Genomic DNA, 18315 nt, shown 5'->3' with positions numbered 1-18315 from the left:
ACAGATTGCTTTAGAGGACATGACTGTTACTCTGTAGGCAAATCTTGGTGTCAAGAAACAGCATGAGAACAATTACCAACTCCCTCCCTCTGACCTCATGCAAAACAGAGTTTTCCTTCAGGAAATTTTTAAATTCACAAAGAATGATACAGCCTGGAAGAACTGACAGTGATTATTTTAACCACATAATGTCAAAAGACAGTACAGAATTATCCCAGCCCAACCTGGAGAGGAGGAAGTAAGCATCTGAGCAAGCACTGAAAGTAAAAAGTTTAAAATTGGCTCTTCATCTCTGCTTCTCTACCATGAATTTCCATCAGCTACTAATTTTCCCTGTGGCAGTTGTGGTACAGGAAATAGTGATTATTGGGACAATGTTGTAAAATTACTGAGACTGTGATCTTCATTATGTAATTAGAATTATTCGTCCAGCTTCACAATTAATTACTCCACATGCTTAGATGAAATTATTTAATATTACTGCAGTGCAAGGACTAACAGAGCTTTAGCTGTGTTAGACACCATACACCAATCTGCAAGATGAAAATCCTAGCATCAGAGATTTAATACCTAAACTGTGGGGAAAGGTAAAGGGCTAGAGGGTAGCTAAGGGCGTGGGAAGATGAAATGACATACCCAAGGCCATATAGCAGTTCAGAAGTGCAATTACCAGTAGAAAACACAATGTCATCAACAAGGCCATCTTTATGTTAAACAGGCTTTTGTACAGAATTCTCTCTAAGCTCAAATTCTCATGAACTCTTGCAAGTCTACCTAATGCACACTTTCCTAATTACAAGTAAAAATTACTCTGTTGACCATGAAGACAATTACTTTCCAGATTATTGTAGAAAATAACACTGGTATCAAAACTTTGAAATTAATTAAAGGTAAAAATGACCAAACCATCAGGAGAGAAGCATTACTTGATGATATGTGTTTACAGTAACATGATAGATATGACTGAGCTCAAAATATTTTTCCTGTAGAGGAAATTAAAAATTAACCTTTTGAAATTTTTTTTTTCAAAGAATTTTCCTTATGATACATGTTGGTCTTGGACTCTCACAAAATCAACATTTTTGTGATATATAACTTAATTACAAAGCTAATTGGTCTTTGACCTAAATCTCAACAAAATAAGTAGCTAGGCGAGTACTGAGGTTGCAGTTAAGATATTAAAGAACGTTTTCAACCAGCTAATACATGTCACACAATTTTACTTAGTATTTTTACTCATTCTGCCTTGAATGCTCTAATGCTGTGCAGACTGAAAAATATCAAACAAAAAAAAAAAAAAAAAACAAAAAACCCAACCAAAAAAAAAAAAAAAAAAAAAAAACAAAAAAAAACCAAAAAAACTATCACTATAACTGTGAAACACCTGGTAATATGCAAAGTGCACCAAATTGAAAAGTGTATCTGTTATACTCCCACACTTCACTAATATACCAGCTTCAACAAACCTGTGAGATTTCTTGGCAAAGAAATGCAAAAGTTAAAGCAAAACATTAGAAGTTATCTGCAATACCTCTGCTTGGGGCTGTAGTTCCATTGGAATATGCTTCACCCAAGGCCACTGAAGATTATGCCGTGGTGTAATTGATGGGTAAATTTCTTGGTCCATTAGAAAAGATGATTCTCCCTTCTTTTAAGACTGATGAGTTAATCAATAGAAGGATTTTGCTTTTGCACTCATGCCTATAAGGAAGAACTGGAAAAAGAACAGCACAGAATATTTGTTGAACCAATTATTCTTGAATAATCCAATTTCTTGTTTACTATTGAGAACTCTAATTTTAAAAAGTATTTCAAAAAATGTGGTAATTTTAATATCTCTTCTAAATATGTAGTCTGATAGTGATGGCCCATTTTTGCCAAGTGCTGTGTTTTACATAATATACTGGGTAATGTGCACTGAAACATAATTATGAGACTATAATATTGCAAAATAAAATCTCTATTAAAAACGTCTGTGGAGGAAATACAATCTGGAGATTAAAATTAAGTTGATGAAGAGGTAAATTCAATAGAATTGTAGCAAATAGGATGCGTGTGACTGTAAGCAAGTTACCGAATATTTTAGTGCTTGAGTTCATAGTCTAAAAGAAACCAGTTAATACTTCATTGTTTTGTTTTACCTATGTTTTCTTCTCACCAGGCAGGAAAGGAAGTGCATATTACAGCCTGTACACACACTGCCAGCAAAAGCAAAACATCTACATGTAAAGGAAATATTCCTGAAGTTCAGTAAATGAACAGATACCTGGAGAGGAAACACACTTTCTTGAGACAGCTAAACTTCCAGCTAAAGTGTCTCTGTGGGCAATTTAATTATCTCTCACTGATTGGAAATAATATATAAACTTACAGGGTAAATCCTACTTTAAAATATTAAACCAAATCAGTTTTTGGAAATAAATGTTATGGCTATCCAGCATGAGAACTTTTGTACCTGCTTGTCAATAACTATACCATGATTTTTTATACCCAAAGTATTTTATTTGTCGCCTTTATAGCACAAGAGAGCTGTTACATCCAGAGAAAGATTTCCTGAGTATCGTGCTTCAACAGATGCACAAATATATTAAATGAATCATTCTCTCACCAGATATCATGCTGTTGACTAAAGAGAAATCTATATGAGATATTTTTAAGAGCTAGTATAGAAACAGAGGAAGTACACTCTCAAATTGCTCGCTCTTTTGCCCTAACTGAAATGGGAAATTTGATGTCTTCACTGTAGAAAAGTTGCATCCAATTTACATCCACTCAGGAAACTCCAGTCCTTCCCCTGGTTTTTAGTACCATCTCTCTTGGTGTCAGGAAAGGCAGAGTCTGCACTTTGGATCCCCAAGAGGATGGGTGTTGGTGTTCTATAGTCCAGAATGGGGCAAGGAAGTGTCAAACTTTCACACCTGTCAATGTTTCTAAATTATGTTCTGCCTTTGTTCTAACCATTATTATCATCATGGAGAGCTACGAGTCCTTTCCTGGGAAGTTTCACTTTTTGTTGTATATGAAAGGGTAAGCAGTGTATGACAGCTTCTGGTTCATTAAGTTACTTTGTTCAGTGCTACTCAGTACATGAGAAATAACATTTAACAAGGAAAGTGATAAGTACACAGACACACAGACTTAAAAAAACATAATAATGTTGACAGTAATGAAGACCTGAGCTCTTCAGCCACTGGGCGATGGCCACTAACAAAACTACTCAGGCATAGCTCAGAGAGGGTCAGCCTGAAAAGGGAGACTCCTGACATGACTACTGTGGAACAGCATAAGTGGATTATGGAACTGTGGAAAACCTGTTAAGTGCCAAATGTGGAGGAAGGGAGAGCTGAGGAGGGATGGGAGGAGAAGCAGGAAAATAGAAAGCAGGGCAGATAAAAGAGGCAGCTACCTTCCAGAAAGCTTCCAGACAGTGTCTTTCTCTGATGGAACCCTGTGCCTGATCACAGCAGTCTGCCCTACTTTCTTAATAGACACTTTTCTTGACTTTTTGCTCATGTAGTTTTTCTTTTTTCTTTTTTTTTTTCTGTCATGCATATGAATGCTGCAGGACCTAAGTGACAGAGACTGAAGGTCTAAGTGTCCACAGGTCTGAGTCAACATCCAGAGAGACAACTGTGCAAGAGAGATTTTGTTAACTGGGAAACAAACCAGTGGCCACAGGGCTCATGGGTCTATGTGTCAACACCTCTATATCTGTATTATTTTGTTTGGGTGTGCCAGAATGTGTGCTAGAGACCACACTGGTATTCGAGGAAAAGTGAATATGAATATTTGTGAAGCTAGAGATTGAGGAGGTGTGTGTGAACTTCAATCCTGTGCCTGTGGGATATCCCCTGAGCCTTGCTGCTGATCAAACCCGAAAAGAGAAACATCAGTAACTTTATTTATGGAGTAGGGAGTGATAGACTTTCAAGTTCTGAATGTGCACTGGATAAGGATGCAACATCCAGGAGTCACTTGATGCATTGACTTTCTCCCATCCTTATGCTTGGAGGTAATGTAAGCTCTTCCCTAAAACTTCTTTACATTTCAGAGGCCAAATATATGAGATTAATATTATTTTTTTTCAAATGTTTCATTTTTTATAATTTATTTCTAATTAATCTCTACGTCTTCATGTGTTCTATAAACCACAGCTCCTTCCTTCCTTCTGAGTTCATTGGCAATAGCAGAAAGACACTTATAAATATACTTATATATCTATATATCTATATCTATATCCATATCTACATCTATATATATAGATATTTCTTCTCTCTCAGTGATCTAAGAATCAGAAATTTAGAGCAAAGTAACACAACTTCAAGAGGAAGACAAAAAATACCCATCTTGTCAGTACTCTCCTGATTCTTTCACCCCTGTTTTGGGGCAGCTTTCCATTTTAGGCTTGAAAACTAGTCTGAATTCACCACTGTTTAAGACATTTGCATTTTAAATAAAGTGTAAAAATTTCTATTTTGGGACGAAAATGATCATAATTTGGTCAGATTTCCAGGCGTGCTGCTTTATCTGATAGCAGTTTTGACAAAGCAACTGGTTGTGAGTGGAGTGCTAAAACATCTCTGTCCTGACAAAGGTACATCTAAATAGTCTCAAAAGCTTCTCAGAGGCAATCAGAAGGGCTTTGATACAAAATGAGAAATTAAAGGCTGAATGAACATGGACTAGAGGTTTTTCAGTCCTCTGGTTTGGACTTGTAGTATCTAAATCCTGTCTAGATGTCAATTTAGGAGCCTAAGTCACCCTGAGACTAACCTTTGAGTCCAAGGCTTCATCTAATTCTTGCTTATATCCCTTATCCAGGTTTTTCAGTGCTAGTTATCACCCTTGATAGAAGGCTCAGAAAAGAGTTAGCACTGACTCCTGGGATTTATGCAATCCTTTTGGTTCATGTGAAGTTGCATTGGCTAGATACATTATCTAAGCCTGAAAAGCATAAAACAGTATGGAAAACACCACAGACTTACTATATCTTCCTAGGGTTTAACCCTAGCCAGCAATTCAGGCCCACACAGCCATTTGCTCACTTTCCCCCTTTCCTGATGGGGGAGAGAATAGGAAAATTTAAAAATGAGAAAACTTGAGATGAAGGCTGCCAAACAGGTTTAAGGGAATAAAAAATAATAATAATAATAATAATTAAAAAAAAAAAAAAATCCAAAACATGTAAAGCAATAGCCAGGCACAGAATAAAGAACAACAAGGAATTCCTTCCCACTTCCAATGGGCAGACAGGGCTATTCCCAGGAGAGCAGAGCTCCATCACAGGTAACAGTGACTTCGGAATACAAACACCTTCACTCCTAAAGTGTGGTGTTCTTCCATGGCTCTTCCTTCTTCCCCCAGTTTTGTATGCTGAGCATGGTTCTGTGTGTTATGGGATGTCCCTGTGGTCAGTAGTGGCCATCTGTCCCAGCTGTGCCCTCTCCCAGCTCCTTGTGCTCCTGGCTGGTGGGGGTGAGGAAGAGGCAGAAAAGGCCTTGAGCAGAGCAAGCCCAGCTCAGCATAACAAAAACATCTCTGTATTATCATCTATGTCTTCATCACAAATCCAAAACACAGACCCATGCCATATACAATGAAGAAAATTAACTCTACCCTAGCCAAAGCTACATTGCCATTGTTTGGAAAGCAAAATGGCCCAAAGAGCAGACGTTTCCCAAGAAAGTTTGCTGTCTTTTCTTTATGCCAACTGGCTGATGAATAAAAAGCATGATATCTTTTGTCATGGTGGTGTGAGTAGTACCTTCACAAAGCACTGAGTTCTGACCATACCAGCCCTTTCACTTTAATGGTAAAATCAGTGTTTTTGTTTGAGATTTTTTTAACAGATCTATTCTAGCAGGTTTGCAACCAAGCCTTGCTACATCCTTTGCGGCATATCTCTGGTTTCCACCTTTTTATCCTGTACTGAAGAGTAGCTTAAAGAGAAGCAGGGGTCAGCCCAGATTTCACAAATCAATATTTCACTTAGCAATACAGTCATGGATCAGAAATGTAGTTGTATCCTAGCAAAGGAAATCAGGGCTTTATCCTTCCCCCACTGGAGTTATATTTAGCAAAAAAAACCCACGAGTCAAACTTCTGAGCCAGGATTTGGAGATACAAGCTACTTTGTATCAGGTAAGCCAATTCCCTTTGATTATACAGTGAACTTGTGCTTAAAGCATCTTCTGACATGAGATTGTCATAACCTAGTTCCCAGCTACTACACCTGCCTTGGGCAAAGCACCTAAGCAGAGGGTTTAATTGGGTCTTTACCAGTCTGAAAAACAAGGGAGAACTAAGGAAATTAATGGCACTGTGTGCATTGTCAAAAAGTAGCCCTTTTCAGTTTATCTCCCTCCAATTTCACCTGTTCATAGCTCTGGAACTGTTAGAACTTCACTTACATTTCTGCAGCTAAATTTTAAATTAAACACATTATTATTACCAGGATTGCCTTTCCAATACAGGCAAGTAACATTCCTGTTCTCAGTACTATGAAGCTGTCAAGAACATTTTTTCTAATTTTGAAAGTACTTTGCAGCTGCTCTCTCTTTACTGTGGATTGTACCAATACCCTAAAACAAATTAAATTTCAAATTAACACAGAGACTAGAAAATTACAGTGTTTTATGCTGGTTTGTTCTGCTCTTTCTTGTTTTGCAGGTCTGGGTTTTAGTTAAGCATTATGCTGTGGTATTTGCTGATGGAAAAATAGGCATGGACAGTCATATGGACACATTTGGAGTTAATAGCCCTGCTTTTCTGAGTCATGCTCTATTAAAGAGTCATTCCACCTTGGTTGTAAAACCAAATAGAAATACAACACTGACTACCTACCCCTCCTCTTTCAAAGCTACAGAATGAGAGGCTATAGTGTGATCCTCATGGTAAAGCAAAAAGAAATTTATATTTTTCTTCTGCATTGAGGTGTTCACTAGTCTGAGGAGAAAAAGTAATGCTCAAGTTAAAGAAGTCATAAGCCAATTCATGCTATAAGACTTGTTAAAAAATTTCCATCTCACAGAATTCCAAGGATGTGAAAGATGATGTGTGTTTACAAGGAACTCTGATTATTTCCTCTTCAGCTGTTGAGTTACCTGTTTTCTATAATATATCCCAGTGTATCAGGGATCTGTGCTACTACAAATTCCCAATTTGTACTCCAATTGCAAATAGTGAACTGCATGGTACAAAATATTCCCAAACTCAGATACAAAAATAAAGTAAGATTTCACTGTTAAATTTGAATAAAATATAGCCAGAATTTACATTCCCCCACCAAGGCTAATCCCTCAGAAAGTTTTAATTTTGTTTGTTTCTTTCTTTATTTCAATTCATGTCTTGATATGCCCTCTGCTTCTGTTGTATGTGGGTCTCTATGCAGAACTAGTTTTGGGTAAAGAAGAGACCAACAGTCATTGAAGAAATTAAATATGTCCCTAGTCAGCAGATATGTGATTCTTTTTCAGGACTTGCAAGGTAAAACTATGTCTGCTATTTTGAATCATCATAATGCTTTTATTATTTAAATATATGTTGAATTCCAAGGAGGGTCTAAATGATGAAATAAAACCTCATTTTTCTGAAAAAAAAAAGTCTTTTTGCCTAGTAAGTCACTTTAATTCTGTGAGTACCTACCAATTGTGGATATTCTTAAAAGAATGAGACATATTTTTTTCTAATTTTCTGTAGGGTTTATGTGGAAAGAAGGACATCAAATTGAACAGAAAAGGATCTTGTGTCAAAGTATTTATTCTCACCTGTCTCTATATATCTGCAGAAAGTGCTCTCTACGTGATAAAACATCACTATCAAAGTAAAGCCTAGAAGGATTTTTAGTATTATTCAGAAAATTTTCATTAAGAGTAAACATTTTTCTTAAGGTTTAAAATGTCTTTGAAAAAAGGATTTCAGAATATGTTTGTTCAGGGATCAAACATTTAACATATTACAAACTACTTGAGGAAAATAAAAATAATACAGAAAAGCATAGGGAATCCATAGGGTCTAATCCCCAAACACACAGAAGTCAGTGGAAGCGTTTCTGTGCAACTCATAATTTTAATTGAGTTATTAAAATAATTAAGATTAACATTCATTTTAGTTAACATTATACATGTGGAACTAGACACTTTTAAGACACTTTTAGCTCTGTCTCTGGTGAATGGAGAAAGCTAAATGCTAAATTGGATGTCTAAGATGTATGGAGTGAGACATCTTTTGGGAGAGCTCATCGTTCTGTTTTGACTTTAAATGGGGCAAAAATAATAAGTTTTAACTAGACAGCTGGCATGTGGATGGCTAAAGCTGAAGCAAGGACAATGGTAACTGATAAATAAAAGATACAGTCATCATAGGCAAGGGTTTACTTTAATTCTACTGCAGACTATCTAAGAATACATACAAACTGGGGACTCTTATTCCAGCTGTCCTTGCACTCATTTAGCAGAATCCTCACAAACTGCATAGTGATATTAATTTGAACCATTGCAAAGAACGGGATCTACCTTGCCAGTATTGGATCTGGTTTTATCTTCTGTGCATACATGAATTCTCAAAATTATAGCCAAAACCACCCCAACATCCCAAAAAACCCCAACAACAATAAAACCAAACAAGAATAAATAAACAAACAAATGCAACAAATAAACATAAGCCACAAAAAAACCTCAAAAAAGTGTAAAACAAAGCCCCCCCAAAAACCAAACAAATAAAAAACCACAAACAAACAAACAAACAAACAAATAAAACAACAAACCAGCCAAACAAACAAAAAGAAACAGGTGAAATTGGAGACCAATAAAAGAGAATCAGCACAACAGTCATGTCAAACCCTTAAGCAGCAATATATTTCTCATTCTCTCTCCAAGACAAGTCTTGCAGAAACATAAAAGATGGCATAAAAATTAAAGCATTTCTGAATGAACAAACATGCCTTAAGTCACTTCAGAGCATAGCCAGCATAGCTTTGAAATATCCATCTCCAACTCTTCAGTTTCTCTTTTGTCTCATATCTTTCTGCTCCTATGCCCACATTTCATAATTATGGATAAATACAGAGAGTTTAAAGAAAACCTTAATTGAAGGTTAATCCCCAACAGTTAAATTCGAGAGTTCCCTTTGATACAAAAAGCAAAAGACCCTTAGAGGTAAAACACACAAAATTTTGATTCGTTTTCAGAGTCTGTTTGATGACAAAAACTTAAATGCATTTCTCTTTAAACTTCTTTTTATTTGCCGGCTGTTCTTTTGAATGCCTTCAGCTTAGAAATAGCCCAAGAAGAATAAGCAGAACAGTGGCACCCAGCACTTGCTTGATATCTGGGTGGAGAGCACATCTTGTGATAGCTGCAGTGAGTTCTGACCATACCATAATTAAACAAGGAGTGATTTAAATCAAATTTCAAAGAAGGGAAATTCACTCAAATGATACAAACCTCCGAACAGACCAGAGAGTCAGGGCCACCTAGATCTTACCAAACTGAATTATACTACACTGGTAAAACAACCCAAGAAAAAAACAGTGATTTTAATCACCACAATACTATTTTCTGGTGATTTCTGAATCATGTTTCTGATAAGGTTTTTGATCCATAATATTTATAAACATGAATGGTGTCCTCAGTGGCACCAACAACAGCATGCTTGTTAATAGATTAGACACATTCTATATCTGCAATATAGACATATTGGAAAACATGTAATACTGATTTACACAGATGTTTCTACAGAAAATGCTGGTAATACATAAATTTATGTTAGGAAAGAATATGAAACTTGGAAACTTAAATGAGGGAAAAAGGGGGATGGAAAATATTTAATATCTTTAACTAAAATTATACTCAAAGAGGATGACTGTGAATGAGTAACTATTTGTATGTATTTAAGTTATTTAACTTATTCCTTGTATTCAGGGCTTGAATTTTTAAAGGAATCAGAAGCATTCATTAGTACCTGTGTTGCAAAATGTTTGTGATACACAATGTTAAATATGCCAAAGAAGGAGAATTATGTTTCTATTTATGACAGAGTGGACCATAAAATGTCCCAGAGCAAAGGCAATGTTTTGACCTCTGTAAAATGTTCCATTACTGGTCAGAAAGCCCAAGGCAGGGCCAAGGGCAGAGACTGATATGCCAGTGGTCATACCATGAATATTTACATCAGCAGATAGGGATTTTAGAGGCACATTCTGCTTTCCTTCTGAAGATGACTTCAGTAACTTTACTAACATTAATCCCATTTTTCAAATATTTCTCTGTTTCTCTGTCTCATTGGTCTGGAAAGGATAGACCAAGCACTCTAAAGGTACAGACTGGCTGGAAGTTTTGGATCCCCTTCATGCACCAGCCTCGTGATAGCAATGTCTTTCTTCCAAGAGAATACAGTTTTCAGAGGAGGACATGCAAACATGATTGGGTGAGACAAAAGGTTTAACCACTGGGGAGCTTCACTTATTGCTAGAAGCAGTAATTTCACTTCCACTTACATTCCTGTTATTACATGATCATGGAACAGTAAAAAATGACTATAAGAAAGATGGAGAGAGACTTTACAAGGATATGTACTGACAAGAGAAGGGGGAGTGGATTTAAACTAAGTAATTTTAGATTAGATATTAGGAATAAATTATTTCTTTTGAGGGTGATGAGGCCCTGGCACGGGCTGAGAGAATCTGTGGCTGTTGTGTCCCCAGAAGTGTTCAGGGCCAGGTTGGATTTGGGTTTGGAGTAACCTGGTTTAATGGAAAGTGTCCCTGCCCATGGCAGGGAATTGGAACAAGGTGAGCTTTAAGGTCCCTGTCAAGCCAAATCATTCCATGATTCTGTGATTTACTGAAAGTACTCTGAGGATTTCCCCATAGACTATGACATTAATCACTGGTCCTCATTTTTCAGACGTATCTCTAAAGTGATGCAGAATATCTTGAGCATGACTGAAAATTAGCCATAGCTCTTTTCAGGCTGTATGTGACATGACACTTTTGGTCATTTTTTCTGTCTATGGAAAAAGAGTAGAGTATTCAGGACTAGTGCTCAAAATTCCTGACTCCTTAAGAAAGTGAAAGATTAAATCCTGAGATAAGTAATCTCTGAATACAGTGGAATATCTGAATTTAGGAAACAATATATAGAAACTTTCTCAAGCAAAAATATTTGCAATTAGTTAAAGATGACCAGCTTCTTCACCATCTTGGCACACGTGACATATTAAACCTCAGTGTCCAAATCTCTTATATAAACACTAAATTAGCGTTAGTTCAATTACAACTTTAAACTGTCAGTTTACAAACCCAGATTCTTTTTTTAATTAATGTCTCACTGAGATTATCTACTTCCACCATCAATGTTTAAACTTACCTACTCTACTGCAAGAGGAAGGAATTCTTGGTTTTGAATTTTTTTTATTTTTTTTAATTGTATGAGAAAATAAGAGTGAGAAACACACTTGCACTTGGGCAAGTTAACTCAATACCTGTCTAGGACAGAAAAAAAAAAAATCAAAAAAACCCTACAACAATAACAACAGCAGCAACAAATTCAGCCTCAATGAAACAAACATAAAAACACCAAACAGGCAAACAAAAAACAGCAACAACAACAAAAAAGCAAACAAACCACACAAAAAGAATAACATTAATTAAAAAAAACAAAAACAAAAACAAAAAACAAATAGTTTTGTTGTAGTAACTCTAGAAACATCTTTAATTTGAATATGTTTTATTCACAAATGTTTTGTGGCAATGTTTTCACTCCTGTCATTTCATTGGTAGATGGCTTGGAGTGCTGCTTCCAGTAGACACACCTTGTTTTGCTATATTGGGTGGATGTCTATTGATTCTGACTCCCAAGAACCTTATATCTGGAGGTCAAGTTTAGTTGGGAAGGTATACAATTGTATAAAATGTTTACAATTTACATTTTGCCAGGCTTATATTTAGAAATTAAGTTAGAACCATTCTAACACCCTAAAGTGACTGTACTGAGAAATAATTACATTTTTCAGGCAATTTGTTATTCAAGATTTTCAGTACAGATTCATGGTCTTTTTTGGCCTTGTGTCTGAGTGAATGCAGCACAAAAAACCCAGCAACCTCCACAATCACAAGGAAAAAACAAACAACAGCAAACCAAACCTAAAATAATTTAACTCAGGATCTCCATATTTAGCAAACAGATTATTTTCCTCCATTGCTGCAGAGAAAGCATCAGATAAACAGATTATGTCTTTCATATCAACATCCTTTTGAGGAGTCAGTGGTCCAGATTGCTTAGCCTGGATATTTATGAGCTTCTAATTGTCCTTTACAGGTAAAAACTGGGATTTTCACATATGTTGAAGACCCTTCAAGATCCTTAAATAAATGAGATAAGTTCAGATTGTTCTTGTGGCACTTCTCAATGTTAAAATGTCATCAGGGCAAAAATTAATTCAGAAACAACCTACCCTCTTTCTGCCCCTGCAGAAGGCTCCAGGGTACCAATAGATGCCCACAAAAATGAGGGGACAGTACATCTTCATCTAAAACATCTCTGTGTGTCTCCAGAGGATGAACTTGTGAGAAAAAGCTTGCCATGGACATTTTGGGGGCAGACTGAATAACACACAGAAGGCTAAATTCCTAATCAGCTCAGAAATACAGTAGGAGAGATTGTAGACATTGACAGTGTCCAAGCTCTGCAATTAAATTTTCACTACTGAAATAATAAATTTAGGAAAATTCTAGGTATCTGAGGATATGAACTCATGCTACAGGGAAAGTCAAACCCTAACCACACAAATCCACAGTAAGCTCTGGCCCACCCAGAAAAATAACTCAAATCTTAAAATTAGTTTCCTTTAGGTGCAACTTATAGGTAGAGAAAGCAGACATCTGAGAAATTAAAAAAACAAACAAACAAACAAACAAAACGCAAAAAAAAATCCAAAAACCTAAAAACTGTGCTGCGTTCTTCCTGGAGACTGTTTCCAATGTATCACGGGAAAACAAGAAACAAAAGAAAACATGTTATAAATAAGTGGGTTATAAAGGAGGAAATATGTTTAGGCCCTCTAGGCAAACAACACCCCTGAGTCTTTCCTCACAAGATATAAATAATGTAAAAATAATTAAAGATGCAGATTTCTATCACACATAAGAAATGCTCAGGAACTCACAAGACACTGTTTTAAGTTGAAATAGAGAACGTGACCAAAAGTATGTGTTCCATCACCATCTGTTGTAACCAGGTGAGGCAGGGGGAGGTCTCAGAGGGAGATATTCTCTGTTAATGAATCATCTGTTAAACCAGCTGGGGCAGTGTTCTTTAGCTTTTCCATAACCCATCCTTCCTCCAGGGAGATATCTCCTGTTAATGGGCCATGGAGTCCCAGAGCATGTCTGATAAAATTCCATCATCCCATTGGGAGATGCTCCAGCCAGGGGGAGGAGCTAAGAATTTCCTACCTAGATATAATCGGACCTTTGAGACATAAGAGCAGCCTTTTTCCACTGGATTCCAGAGGAAAACCAGATCCTTTTACATTATCACTGGACCTTTGGAGGAAAACTGCACCTTCTACAGGAGCACTGCTCTAACAGACCCACATCCGTCACTGCAGGAGGATGCAGCCACCCTTTAATGGGACTGCTACCAACACCCTGACTCACAGGGTGTCAGGTTGTATTCTGACTCTGTCAGGGTTTTGGGTTAGTTTGTTTGCTTTATAATATTGTATTTCTATTTTAATTTTTTCCTAGTAAATAACTGTTATTCCTATTCCCATACCTCTGCCTGAGATCCCCTTAATTTCAAAATTATAATCATTTGGTGGGAGGGGGTTTGCATTTTCTATTTCAAGAGAGGGTCCTGTCTTTCTTAGCAGACATGTATTTCAAACTAAGACAGACACAAATAATTTTGGGAATTATGGGGCACTTCATTATTGGTTTTCATCAAAATCAAAGCAGGCTCTTGTCCTATGCTGCTTCTACTAGTATGACTATTGCTATTTCTACTAGATAAGCGGAAACCTTAAAAATTTTTATCTCCTTTTAGTCATGTTCAGGTCTTAACTTTTTCAATTTTCTTAATTGTTTTCACCTTAAATAATCTTTCTGTCTGACATCTACTCAGAAATTGTACTTTGTGTATCTGCTCCATTCTATCCCTCTGAGTACATTTCTACACCTTTCTACACCTGTTCCAGCTTCAGTCCTTTAAAGAAACCCAGAGGCACAAGGAATTGCTCAAAGTGTTCCTAGTAAGATCTTGTCAGCTCTTTGTACTTTAATATTAAATATTCGGTTTTTGTATGAAATGGAAGGAAAAAAAAAAAAAAAAAAGAAAGAAAGAGCTGATCCATCATAGAACTGTGGCTTGTGGCTTTTCATGGCTCCATCAGACAGGCATCTCATGGTTGTGTTGAGATCAACACATATTCAATGATCTTACCCATCCTTGCTACTTCTGCCAATAACAAAACCTCTTTCATTTCCACTGCTTGTCACTAAAGTATTTTATTTTATAAAGATGTTGCAGTTCTCAATATCCACTAAAAAGTTTTAGATTAATGTGTAACAACCTTAAAAATAAAAAGCAAGCAAACTGTCCTTACCTTTAGCTAAAGTAGTATAACATAAGAGGCAGAACAATATGAAAAATGCTATAAATCTAGTGTACACTATCTTTCTAAAATGTATTCTTTCGGGACTGAATGGCATATCAAGTGCAAAATATATAGGCAACCAGAGCACTTTTCCTGTGCTGAGAGTTGAGATGTGTTATTTAGTCCTCTCTCTATCATTTAATGGTAATGTAGGAGTCCTACAGCCACCACCTGCACCTTCTATATGCAAGGTTTTTAAAGCAAAAGTTTATCTGATTTGTTTTTAAGAGTCAGAAACATTACATTTTTCATGCTAGATGAAGACTTTCACGGTGCTGTGATGTAGAAAGCTGCACAAGTGCAGAAATAACAACTAGGAACTGTGTCACAATTGAATGCAGAAATTAAGCTGAAATGAAATGACTTATTTTTCCATTTGCAGAAAATAAATTATTTGTTTTCAAACCAAGATAATAAATGGAAAGTCATTATTTCAAATATTTCTAATGAGTAGAATTGAATGGAGATTTTGCCTGAAAAGTGTGACCTGAAAAGAGAAAACAAAAAAATATCTCATTTTAAAGTTTGATTCATAACATCATCTCTGGAGGTGAGTAAGGCGCTGACTTTTTGACTCCAGTCATTACAGAAAGGGGAGAGAGAAAAGCCAACTACTGACTGAGAGCAGGAAATATGATGGCCCTCCTACGGAGTAGGAAAGACTAAGAGGATTGTGTGATCAGACAGCCCCTAGGAAGCTGCTTTTAGAACTGTCTACACAAAATTAAACAAGTTAAAAAAAAAAAAAAATTTGAAAAGCAGGGGGAAAAAAAAAAACAATCGGAAAACAACCAAGCCTGTTGCTGCCCTAACGAGCCTTTAAAAGGATGTATATGCACCATGCAGTCAGCAGTCTGGGGAGCAAATGGGGAGCAAATGCTTCTCTTTTAGTAATGGGTCACAGCTGGTTTCAGCAATGGGCTGAAAGCTTCATGTTTGGCATGACCGAGCATTCATGAAGCTTAAGAAGAGGCGTTTGACACCAGTGATGGCAAACTTGGGTGGATTAAATGCCTGCTTTGAATACAGCAACAGCAACAAAAACATCAACGAGAGTGAACAAGTGAAACTTGTTTGATGCGTAAAGCACAACAGTGTGAAAACCTTAATCTAAGCATTGAAGGGAATGCAAATGGGGGAGGAGATATAATGTGATGAAATTAAAAACTCTTGTGGCAATTTCGGTCTGAATTTTTCTCTGCTCAGAATTTCTTGTTTTCATTCCACATGAAATATATGAATATATGAGAAAGAATTGATAAATAGTTAGGATAACAAAATATTTGCTAGAAAGCAGTTCTAAACTTCAGTAGGTAGAATTAAATTGATATTAATCAGATTTAGATTAGGACACTGATTCTTGTCTTTAAAAGTCTTGTACTCTAGGGAATTTTACATCATGAAGGAGAGGATTATTTTCACTCAACTTCTTGAAAGACCCTATCCAGATTTTGCTGAAAAAACGTGATGTAAAGAATTCAGAAAATTTGAGTTGCAGCAAAAGTTATATTGTGAATATTTGTAGTTACTTAAATATTTTTTTCCTCATAGTGTTAAACGCTTTGAAATCACCAATAAAAAGAAAATATTTCACGCATCTTTCAGAGTAAGGGTAGGGTGATGCAAAATATCTGAATTCAGGAAATGACAGGAACTTAATTTCACAAGGACATGGTGTGAATGTTTTGTTTTTTTTTCCTTCTAATGTTGCACCAATTGTTTAATTTTTACTCCATACCAAGATCAGGAAACTGAATTCACCCATAGCTTTCAGAGTAAAAGTGAACCCCAGTATCACAGTGACATTCACAGCTTTCAAGATGGTACAGAATTGGCTTGAAATCTTTTTATTGGATATATAAATTGGTACGCCCACTTCACAAAAACAGCTTTTGCTACTATATGTTTTGCAGTTAATTTATAATTAATTATTTCTATGTCAACAGCACATAAAACCTCTAATAGAGACCTCAGATGAACACGGTCACTTGAAATATGTCTACGATTCTCAGACCTGAACAATTCATCACCAAAAAAGAAAACATCACCAAGGTTTCAGAAATTTTCCATAGTAAGAAAATAGAATTATTATTCCCCATAATTTCTCGAGTCCTTTACGAAACATGTAGAGACCTAGATTGACCATTTGCATCTGCTTGCTAATTATAGCAGGAAACGATCATGGACAGGAAGTGATGAATGCTAAATATTATCATTTGGAGTTTTTTTGCCACCTAAATGGTTCATCATGACAGATTGTTGCTTATCTTACTTTAAAATCTGGTCCCAAATTAGAAAATATCAGGGGAAAACAAAACAAACCTGAAGCACCAGGACATTTTCTAAAAGAAACCTTTGCTTGAAGTAACTTAACCTGAAATTTTAATTTAAAAATTCCTTCCTTCCTTCCTTCCTTCCTTCCTTCCTTCCTTCCTTCCTTCCTTCCTTCCTTCCTTCCTTCCTTCCTTCCTTCCTTCCTTCCTTCCTTCCTTCCTTCCTTCCTTCCTTCCTTCCTTCCTTCCTTCCTTCCTTCCTTCCTTCCTTCCTTCCTTCCTTCCTTCCTTCCTTCCTTCCTTCCTTCCTTCCTTCCTTCCTTCCTTCCTTCCTTCCTTCCTTCCTTCCTTCCTTCCTTCCTTCCTTCCTTCCTTCCTTCCTTCCTTCCTTCCTTCCTTCCTTCCTTCCTTCCTTCCTTCCTTCCTTCCTTCCTTCCTTCCTTCCTTCCTTCCTTCCTTCCTTCCTTCCTTCCTTCCTTCCTTCCTTCCTTCCTTCTTTCTTTCCCTTCTTTCTTTTCTCCTTTCTTTCTCTATTCCTTCCTTCCCTCATTAGCTCCCATCCAAATGCACACCTCTACCTCTTCTGCTCTCCTGCCGTGACAGGAAACTGAAGAAAATTGATGCACTAACAGTTCTAATATGACATTCTAAAAGTGACTTTTTGATTTTCAATTAACCTTGCACAAAGAGGAAATATTGAAATTCCCCTCTTTGTTCCTGGCTGTGTACATTAGCCAGGCTAGTGTTGTTAGGAGGGAACAGGAGGGGTTGGGCTGGGGAGGGGGAAACTGGCACCTCATTCAAGCACTCCACTGCTATTTGCACAAAACGAGACAAGACTACCCTGCAATAATTACTCTCTGAAGGGGGAAACAGGTAGCAGAGAGAGTGCTCTTGTCATTTGTTTGACTTAATTGTATGCTTTTATGAGCCGTCTGGCTGGAAGGATTAAAGTTACTTTTAATAACACTTCTTTTCAAAAGAATTTGATTTGAGATTTCCCAGCAGGGCTGCCTACCAAGCAGCAGGACCTTTTTCTTCCCTCCAGACCCCCATTCCTTTAGCATTCCCCTATCCTCCCCCCTCTTCCTCCCCCTGTGAACACCAGCATTGTTCTATTTGTCTAAGAGAAGCCTGCATGGATACCATGGAATGAAGTCTAATTTTTATGTTTCCTTATAAATAAAAAAGTAAATAAATAAGTATATGAAAAAATGTGCATAAACCATCATATTTCCCAGGATGCTGGACATAGCAAAAATGAGACATCATCACATAGTCTGGTTTTCCTTCAGTTAGCTTAGAGGTGTTCATTACACACCTAAGAGCAGAGAATGGGCCAGGAGTATTTCTACAAAACATTTTCAATTGACAAAAATGGAAAAGT

This window comes from Sturnus vulgaris, chromosome Z (genome assembly GCF_052056855.1).
Source record: "Sturnus vulgaris isolate bStuVul1 chromosome Z, bStuVul1.hap1, whole genome shotgun sequence".
NCBI lineage: Eukaryota > Metazoa > Chordata > Aves > Passeriformes > Sturnidae > Sturnus > Sturnus vulgaris.
This window is presented reverse-complemented; position numbering follows the sequence as displayed.